The sequence below is a fragment of the Mesocricetus auratus genome, unplaced genomic scaffold (assembly GCF_017639785.1).
Source record: "Mesocricetus auratus isolate SY011 unplaced genomic scaffold, BCM_Maur_2.0 Super-Scaffold_100009, whole genome shotgun sequence".
Lineage (NCBI taxonomy): Eukaryota > Metazoa > Chordata > Mammalia > Rodentia > Cricetidae > Mesocricetus > Mesocricetus auratus.
This window is the reverse complement of record NW_024429193.1, coordinates 8701146-8712336: the sequence shown is the minus strand read 5'-3', so window position 1 is coordinate 8712336 and position 11191 is coordinate 8701146.

Sequence of the window (11191 nt, the reverse complement as noted above, 5' to 3'; positions counted from 1 at the left end):
TAAGATAACAGTATATGATCATGTAATTAACGTCAAGATATATTCAAGGTTAGGGTAAACACTCCATCTGTTTGGGCTGAAGGTACAGGTTGTTTGTTGAGCTAGTGTTCTAAAATGATGTACTTTAAAGGCAGGATGTGTTTTTCCTAGTTTGCTCAGGTAACCTAATTTGCCTACCATCTTCTCCAGTATACAATTATCATCTCCTTGGTATTATTTCTCCTTCTTTACTGAGCTACTAAGGACATTGTGATAAACAAACATGTGTTCCTATATTAAGGAACATGTGTTCCTATATTAAGGAATTAAGTTGTCTCTATTGATAATGGGCTCTCGTTTTAAATCTCAAGTAAATGTTATATCAGGAAATAATTTTACTGTCTAATTTTTACTTATTGAAAATTTGGGTCAAGATGACAATTATGGGCACTCTATGTCTGTCAGAATTCTACCATGACTCCAGTTGACTCAATGGTGTGGTACTCACCCCTCCTTGGATTTTGAGTAACCTGTGCATACAGGGATTTTCACATGCATTAAATGGCTTACATCAGTCAATCATAAAAATCAGGAGATTACATGAATGGGCATCACTTAGTCATTTAATCCTTTCTGAACCTAAAGGGTAAAATCAAGGATTCCAGATTTGGCATTTGAAACGGATTCCTCTTGAGGTACAATCTGTTCTGATTTAGGTTCATTGGGCTATGGAAAGGGTACGTGTAAATTTTAAGGCCAGAAAGAAGATGGAGCAAGGAACAGGGGCCTCAGTTCCATAGCTTTAATACATTAAATATGAACAAATATTAAACAAGTTTGGAAATGCAAAGTTTCCACAAATGAACAGCTTCCAGCTCATACCATATTTTGGCTTTATAAACCTGAGTGGAAACCTAAACACATAATCAGAACTTGTAACGTTAAGAATTGTAAACCAATACTAATGGGTATTGCTAGTTACTAAATTGTGGCAACTTGTTAAATATCAAGAACAAACTAGATTCATGCAATTATGGTAAATGGTGAAGGACCTTCTACCAGGCTTGCCCCCAAAGGTTTAGCTGAGATTTTTATGCATAAGTTGTGGAGCTGTGACTGCTGCATGTGAGATAAGCAATGTTGTTTACTTAGTTGGCTTCTTGTTTGTTTAACAGACAGAGATTCTGGGTCTCTGCTGGTTCCTTGAAGCTCTATTCTCAGAGATGTGTGGAGCGGTGCTGAGAAAGTCAGGTAATGCCTGGGCATGCACTGAATAGTTTTCATGAAGGGAGCTATCCATGCGAGAAACAAAAATACATTACACCGGGTGGTAACCCTCATGGATCTTTCCCCACCATGAGATATGCTTCCTAAACTATGCCACCTATCAATTTGTTGTTGCTTCATGAAAGGCTCCACTTCTGTCCTGCAAGGTCAATTTCTGTGCAAAATCTTACTCGTGGATTGAAAAGTCAAGAACTGTCTGGTGTACATGGCTCACGTCTGCAATTTCTCTTTTGAATAAAACCATTACCACATCTTTGCCTAGCTAAAGTAATATTCTACTACAGTCATCCATCTCTACATTGATCATCATAAACAGAAGTAAGAAGCATTTCTGATTAAGACTAGTCTATTTCTTCATCTTTGTGTATGAAGGTTAGAACTTCTGGATTTTTCTACCACTACTTTTTTTTTTACTTTCTTTTTATTTATTCTTTGTGTCCTTCATATCAGGCATCCCAATATCATTCATCCCCGAGTTCCTTTGTATGTGCCCTCTGCCCTTGCAAAATAAAATAAAATTTTAGAGAAAAAAAGAAAAACCTTGTCATGGAAGCTGTAGTGTGACACAGCGAATCACACAGCAAACCCTTTTGTCTATATTTCTTTTCCTGCAAGTGTTCATTGCGAAAGAGTCGTTGGTCTGTTTTGAGGACTCTGTTTTCTGTTACACTATCAACACTGGGCTCAAGATGGAGGTGTCTGTCCTGCCTGATCCCACAGCCGCTTTGCCCTAAATAAATATGCAAAGATTTACATTAACTATAAAATGTTTGGTCCATGGCTCAGGCTCCTTATTGACTAGCTCTGTCTTAATTACTAACCCATTTCTATTCATCTATGGATTGCCAGGAGGCTGTAGCTTACCTGTAATCGGGCGTGTTATTTCTTCAGCAGCATGGCATCTCTCCCCAACCCTTTTTTAAAAAAATGATACATAGGTGTTTATTAGGGAAGAACTTACATAGATAAGAGTAAATAACCTCCGGGTCCTTCCTGCTCTAGAAGATGCAGTCTCTGCTCCTCTGATGCCCTTTCGACCCAAGAGAGTGCGAGCCACGCCCTCCCTACTTTAATGGGTCACATCTGCACAGGAGACCATGCCCAAAGGCTGCTGTCACTACTACAAGTTTACTGGCAAGGCAAGATGCCACTACACAGGGCCCTCGCTGGGAATCCTCTTGCATATCCTGTTCTTTGCTTTGTTCTGTGATGTAGGGATCCTACAGCTTTGGGTCTGCAGGACCTGTGCTTTCCCATGCTTCATCAGATAATAGATGGGATGGCTGTTGGGGTGGAACTGGGTAGTTGCACGGTTGATCAGTCTGCCAACTCTCCCCTGTCCTCACCACCATGCTGAGTCTCTAACAGTGCTCCTGCTAGTTCACCCCATGCATCAATGAGCAAAGAAATGCTCACTTCTCCTGCCTTCATGTTGTCAGTTGGAACTCCCTCACCTGGACCATCACAAAGAGCTCTACTGTGCTGCTCAGATGAGGTGTAGGGGCCACTCTCCGAAGTGCTATAGCTCTACCACTGCTTTTAATTTCACATTGTGGTTGTAGATTCGCTAAATTCTTCAGATATAGGAGAATTATTTTTAAATCAAAATAATGATAGTGGAATAACTTGAAAGCAAATAGATGAGAACATAAAAACAATATTTTGTAGCCTTCTCATGATTCTATAGTATAAAACCATGCTCACCGTAGAGTAAATTATTTTATAGTAAAGCTATCAGACTAGCTTGAAAATGCCGGGTAATCCGAAGAATTTGGATTTTGTGTTATGAAAGAAATCGCTTTGAAATATTATTTTTTTAATGTTGCCATGACCAATTGAAGATTTTTTTGTATGCCTACATTCTGCTAAGGTGCACCAAACAACAACATATATGGTAAAGACACTCTGTGCTCCTTTTTGTTTGTTTTTTGTCTTTTGAGACAGGTCTCACTATGTAGCTCTGGCTATTCTTGATCTCACTATGTAGACCAGGTTAACTTCGAACTCACAGAGACACTCCTGCCTCTTCCTCTAGAGTGTTGAGATTAAAGTGTTGAGCCACTATGCCTGGATACTCTATGTTCTTTTTAATGCTAATCTAAGTTCTTTTTTATGCTATTCAAATAGCATTAAAAAATGGAAGTTTTCAAGGCTAACACTGCATCAACTACTGTGTAGAGAGTCAGATCAGAAGCCAGTCTTAAAGGAATTTAAATGAAACTAATTTATGTACTTAGGCCAAGCAGAAACTCATGTGGAAATGGGAATGGTTAGTTCCAGACTACCTCCAAATAAGATGACAGTATAGATGAGGACCCAGAAAACACATGATAACTACCCGAGTCAAGACAGAAACTGTCAGGCAGCTCCCAGAGGAGACTTGGACACGGACCTCATCATGAATGTCAGGTTTGCTGGTCAAATGTTGATCTTTGATCTCTGATCTTGTCATTTTTCCACTCTACTAGCACATTTTTTTAGTACAGTTACCTAACATTTAATGAAAACAGACTTTGAAATATGAAAAATGTAGAGATAATGAGTTGTATGAGCTCTTTTTGTAGAATAATATATTGTCAAAGGAGAATACCCCCAGGAAGAGAAACCCTGGGATGGAGTTCTTAAGACAATATTTGACTTTTATGTGAATTTGCCTAGTTCAGGGCCTTAGATTACTCAAGAGATAACAACACAGTGGTAGCCTGCAAAATCTATGCCACCAGAGCCCTGCTGCAGATTCAATTCTCCCACTGTGACTTCACCGAGCAGCTCGACCTAAAACAAAGAAAACAAATTCCCATGAAAACCAAACGAAAGGTCACAGAAAGGAGAGGCAGAACTCATTAATTTTTTTCCAGGCCTGAGGGTTCATTCTTTAAAACGTGTGCAGCGCTGGCACGTGCTGTTCACATAACGTTTTCTTTTGTTGTAAAGCTTGCCCTCTCCAGTTTGCCTTACCCTTCAGCTCCATGCCCTGGGGTTAGCTGGAACAGCCTTGTAAACTCAAAACCTGGAGAATTTGTGATTCAGCCCAGGTGACTCTGCCTCATGACAGACTTTGTTCCTTAAATAATTTCATAGTGGTTAATTATTCATCTGAAATAGAAATAAGCTCAAACAATAAAATTCATATCTTCGCCTTAGTAGGTAAATTCTGCTGTTTATGATTGCTACATCATTTAAATTGGACACGTGGGTGGCTTTTATCTTTGGGGGGAACCATAGAGTAAAAAGAAAACAGTAAATGATCATCCCAAACATTTAGGGGCCCCTTCAGGTGTTGGTGGCAGGCAGTGAATTTGAAGTGGTACACACCTGACTAAATTCAGACTTTTGTTTTTGAGATAGGGTTTCTCGGTGTAACAGTCCTGGCTGTCCTGGAACCCACTTTGTAGACCAGGCTGGCCTCTAATTCACTGCCTCTCTCTATTTCCCCTTTTCTGCCTCTCTCTTTGTGTGTCTCTCTCCCCGTCCCTCTCTGGCCTCTCCTCTCTGTCAAGTGTTTGTATCGATGGTGCACACATGCTTGCTCACTTGCCTAGGCCAGAGGAAAGCGTGAGAAGCACTGTGCTCTCCCTCTCTGTTTTACTTCCTGGGATCACAGTCTCTCCACTATGTTTAGATGGCGGTAAATAAATCCAGGTCTTCCTCCTGTCACAGATTCTGGCACCCCTTAGGCGTGTGTAATCCTGCCAGCTTTGCATGTGTGTTCCAGAGATCAAGCTCCCAAGAGTGCATCTCACGTTTTCTATCAAGAAGGAGAGGTGAGAGAAGAAGAGGGGTAAGACATTCTGGAGGGGAGAGGGAGAAGGGTCAAGAGGAAGAGGGGAAGGAAATAGATAGGTTAGCTGGCATTGGTAAATACCCATCTTTTCTTGCATACTTTGAAATTGCCTTATGTTTGTTTTGGGATGTGGAGAAAGGAATACGTTCTGAGCTTTAAAGAAAACAGTTCAGGTTGGAGATCAAAATGTATTTTTTTCACATGTCAATCACAGGACCTCCTTGACATGTGAAGCAAGGTTGTTTCTAATTTAAATTAAAAATATAAAAGATTAAAAAATAGCTTTTCCTAAGCTGGCAATGACAATGCAGGGATGGATAGAGCTCATTTAATTAAGTCATTAGATGAGTCTCTTCAAAAAATGGAGTCAAATCCTATTCTATAACTTTCCCAAATAATAACGACGAGTAGCTTTAATAAAATACAAACAAACCAAAAAACTAAACAAAACAAAACAGTTTTCATTTCATTTTTATAATAACAATCTTTCTGTCAAAATTAAGTTCAATATCTCCTTGATAGGCAAATAAATACTTGCAAATATCTTTAAAAGGCATCCAATAATAGCCATAGCTATGTTTGAATTCTACATACCTGAGGGGAAAAATACATGTAATTAAAATTGATGACATAAAGAGATAGCAAAAACATTCAGAGAAAATATTTTCTTGTGACAATTCTATGTATTAGTGGTGTTTAAAACTTTGAAATGCTATTAAAAACTGTGCTTACATCATTATTAGTATATAGTATCATCATGGGAATCCTGAATAAAATGTTACATTGGAATTCTTTCCAAGTCTGTAAGTCATATTTATTGAAATGTTGTTTACAAGTTTAATGTTGTCATCCTTGGAAAAGTCAAGTGGCAAAATTTCGTAGAGCCAACTGGAAGAAATGCAAATCGCCTTCATTTGTGAAATCTTGAAATTTATGTCAGACTTATTCAACAATAATGCACATATTCTGCAGAGTTTTGATTGGAAGGTTTTGAGCTTCTCTCACTTCAATGAGCTAATCTTTCAAGAAAATGACTTATTTTAAAACATTTTATTTTCTCTTTAATTATGTGTATCTGAATGATAGTTCTTACAAGTTCATGCATTGCCAGATAGGACGAACAGGAGTCCCTTGCACTGCACTTAAAGATACAATAGTATGAGCAGCCAGCAAGTCCTGGGCACTGAACTCATGGCCTCTGTAAAAACAGTACACACTTTACAGTGCTGAGAAATTCTCCAGCCCCATATTTTCATGTTTTTGTGTGATATGCTCCAAGGCTCTTACATCTTACACTGGGAATATCTGTAATCAAATCATATCATTAGAACTATATGGTACAGCATACTGATATGAGTATTTTTGTGAGGGACATTCTTTTCAGAAATAAATTCATGTAAAAGGGGATATATATCTCTCCTGAGAACGGAGTTCCCTAAGAACTCCTAATTAAAATGTGAGAATTCTGGAATGTTTATTTTGTAAAGAAAAGATGAAAATTCTTTTAGGAACATTATCATAAGACAAGCAGAATAACTCTTGCCAGAATTCAAGATTTATTTTGACAATATCTTCACTAAATTTCTGTGGGTTTTTAATGTAGATAATGTATTGTCTCTGTGTTCATCATAATGTATTGTCTCTATGTTCAACTTTATAAATTACAATTCCTATAACATACTGACAAATAATAAAGTATAACTGATACTTGTGTGCACAGCTTCAGCTCCCCATCTTTTCTGAGTCTTTACTCAATGCCAATTTCACCCAGTGACACAGTGGTACAAAGTGTGCTGAGGAGTTTCTCCCTTAATGCAGTACAACTTTGAAACTTTGATTTTTTATATATGTATAAAATTGTTAAAATAATAATATAAAAGGAATTTTTGTGCACCCTCTACACAACTTTCTCTAATGTTAACATATTACACAAACATAATAAATTTTTCAAAACTAAGAAGCTAGCAATGATTCAATATTATCAACAGAAGCAAAAAATTTATATCAGTGTCCTGCTTTGTTTCATTAGCATTGGCTTTTCTGTTCAGACTGTAGCCTCTTAGGTCTAACTGCTCTTAGTTTTGTTCTCTCACTTGATATTGGTCAGTTTTCCATTCTGTGTGGTCTTGATAACTTTGAAGAACAGTTTTCGTTTAGCAGTTATTTTAGTTAATCTTATGTTTTTTTCTCATGGATTTGGAGAAGAATATCAGAAATTAACCATATTTTTCCCTACCAGAAGTCATTAACCCTGACTGGTCAACAAAGAGACTGTTTCTGAGATACTTATTTCCTGCAGTTATTGTTATCCTCATCAATAGTCATCATAATCCATTTCACAGTTAAGAAAAGGAAGGTGACTTCTTTTGAGTATGTGAACAAGGGGAGATGATTTAGGTTTAGTACTGTACTGCTAAAGTACCTCATCTACTCAAATCATGTTGTGTTACAAAATCATTCTTGGAGGCTTTATGATAACTTAGGAGGAGATGTCTTTATGATAAATCTATTTCATCCTGAGTGTGGATCAGGATGAACCACAAATAGCCGAATTAGTGAAAGCCAGAGACAGACTTTCTTCTTCCCAGATTTCAATTGTTTATTTGCACATAGTTAGATTACATTATTCCAAAGGTAAAGGTTTGAGAGAAGAGAAATGAGACAGTATGAGATAATGATTCTGTCCTCAAAGCTCTGAGAAGACATTGTACCTGATGTCTCCACATGAGACAGGAGTCAATATATTATGCTGACAAATGACCTGGAACCCCTTTCCACTATGGTAATATAATGGGAGTTAGTATTAGAAATTAAGTTTAATGATGAGAAAATTTTAAAAATATGGTTTTTAAGTATCTATGTTTTGTGGACTGTTGCCAGAATGAAGCTTTAACTTCTGAAAACAACTTGACAGTGGAGCCACAGCATACCGATGTGAAGCCTGTCCAACTGTCCAATTCATGCAAGACAGTCACACTGTGCTTCTTGGTTAGGCTGTGGGAGATACTCCATCAATTCATTCTTGGTCTGTGCAGGCATTTTTCACAAGACCCAATGGAGACAGAAGTGAGTAAATATGGAAGAGAGCATGACTAATCCTGGTGAGAGTTTCTACTGGTATCTGAGTGATAGCTGGTGTTACTACTGTTCAAATCCAAGGTTTCACAGCAACATCGGGGCAACCAACTTTGGCTAAGGCCTAAAGTATCTGATGGAATGTCTCAGAAGCATGGAAATTGAAAAACTCTCTTACCCTGACTTGGCAGGGTTCAGCAGTATTCTTTATGTTTATTTCCTGCAAACCCAGTTAGGACACAGCATGTCCAAGGTCAGTGTTGGAGGTGGGGGCAGGTCTTTGCCCAAGAAACCAGTAGCTGAGGAGAGAATGATCTCCAGATGGAGTGTCATCAGAGGCCAACATACTCTCAGGAGTAGCTTGGTGCTCTCAGGAGCATTTGTGTCTCATGTCAATGGAGTTCTAATATTAAAACATTTAAATGCCACATTCTGCAGATCTTTGAAGTGTTTGAGGATCAAATATCTATGTCTAACTAACCTCACAGGTATAAAAAGCACGGTTAACTACAACCTGTAATTCTCAGAAATACAGTTTCTCAATGGCTGAAGCTTTCCAACATAATTTAGAAAAGATAATGACTTCAAAAAATGTATAAATGACAGAGATAGAACGGAGATGTTTTGACTAGAGGTAGAACTGTAAAGTGCAATATGATAAAATATCCTCAGTTGTATCAATATACAAAATATATACAAAAAGATAGTTTTGTATTTGTGTGCAGAATATTTTAACAGAAAAACATTACTTTGTCAACATACAACCATCTAACAATTTATCTATAGCTAATAGTTGCTAAAATTAGTTAATCTACATATATCCCATCCTAACAATATTTTCCCATCCATACCCTAAACTTCTATAAGTGATACCAAAATCTAACCATCACTTTCCATGTCGAACTATACAACTTAAAACCAACTCTAAGCAGGTGATAATTATCCCTTTTTCAGCAATGAGAAGAAAATAAATACCATATGCAAACTGTAGGGAAATTGAGCATTATCTCCCTTACAGCTATTTCCTGCTGAAATGGGGAGACAGTGACTCTATGGGATTCTGTAGGAAAAAAAAATAAGGCAACAGAAAATCTTGAAAGGACTATCTGTAACATTTGTAGCTAGTCTCTGCATTGCAGGAGATGCTTAACTGAAATTCTTATCTGAAGCTCTGACCAGAGTGGTATAAGAAGATGCAGCATTTCAGCTATCTACTCTGGAATTGTTTATAGCAGTATTAGTCCTAACCCAGTCTTAGAGTGGTGTTTATTATTTCAGAGACAAAAAGTTATTCAAGTAGAATCAATGAAGTGAGGCCCCATCTTCTTTTGGGGACTTCAATGATTACTTTTAGGGAATGTTATTGTTCATTGTGGAAGAGTATACACTAATATTAAAACAGAAAGTTAACTATTTTAGGTATGCATACAACGAAAGGCAATAATAAGGATGAAAATAAGCATAAGGGAAATTAGGATTTTAGAGAGATTAGAATTTTGATAAATTATAGTTTCTATATTTTGTTTCCTTCTGTATTTCACTAATTGGCTTCTTGATATAAGATAAAACTCTGATTTTTGCTTCATGTAAACTGCATTCTTCCTGCCAGCTTGGTCCCAAAGCTGTGTTAGTCCAAAATGAACATGCAGAACATTATGAAGCTGTTGGCCATTTGCTATGGTTTCTTAATGACTATCTCTGCCTTAATTATTAACCCATAACTACTACTCTATATTTTTATAAGGTCTTATCTTACCGAGAATGCCAGACTTGCACCCTCTCCTTCCCAGATCACATGGCAACTCTACTTTTGACTACATTTCCCAGAATCCTCTTTGACTCTTAGTCCCACCTATGTTGCTTCCCTATTGGCCAAGAGTTCTCTATTTATCAAACACTAAGACAACATATACACAGAACTTCCCCTCTCAACTTAACAACAGGTTTGAATTTAGAGAAGGAAAGCCAAATCCAGCTCCAAAGCCAGCATTGGTTTTACATGAATTGGGACTAGTAGAGTACTAGGAAGTAAGAAGATGACTCTTTGTAGAAAGCTACCAACAAGAGTAGATATTGGTACCATAAGTAAGATTCTTCTTTGTTTGATAGCTCTTTCTGGATAGCTAACATTTCTTCTTTAGGCATATATACGTCCAATGACTTTGGTCTCTTGAAGCTGGATGTTTTCAGTTTGCCTGTAATGAAAAGAACAGAAAACTCCCTCTATCTTTGTGAGGTCTCCATACAACTCTTGGGGTACATCTTGTGGATGACCTATCTTGTCTCTTCATCAAGAGGTTTCTCCTGTTCAAATGGGAACTTGATCAATTTTGATGGCATCCAAATTTTTCTACTCCTTTAGAAACAAAGGTGAAGCAGGTCAGGATGGCCAAGCAGTCTAAGTTGCTGCATTCAGAACCAAAGGCTAAACCTCCATCCAATGTAAGACATATCCTGGTTTCCATACTGAGGTCAATACATCCTTGAAGTACACGGGCTGATTTAGCTTAGAAGATTTTTTCTATTGTTCAATGTCTTTCAATGACTGTTTTGCCTTTTTCATTAGCATGAAGAAAGTTTAAGGTTAGTAAAGCATTATGTAATCTACTTTGGGGGTCTTGTTTCCCCTCTGCCAGTTTGTAGAGCATTTCCTTAAAGTGTGATTAGATCTCTCAACAACCGCTTGTCTTGTAGGATTATGTGGTATACTAGTTGTAAGGTTTATGTCATAAGATTTAAAAAAACTGTTCCAATTTGTTGCAGACATATGCTGGAGCATTGTCAGTTTTTATTTGTGCAGGTATATGTAAAGAGAAGACTTTTCCTTGCCAGCGGCTTGGTTCCTCCCCCAACCCCTGCCAGTCGCCTGGGCTCTGCCACGTTGTAGTCCCCAAATAACACACAAGACACTGTATTAATTATGAAGCTGTTGGCCTTGCTTGTTTCTTAGTGGCTAGCTCTGACTTAAGTATTTATCCCATAATTGTCAATCTAAGTATTTCTCTTACCGGAGCAAAGTTCCGGACATCTTATTTCTCTGATGGGCAACATCGTGACTCCCTGTGT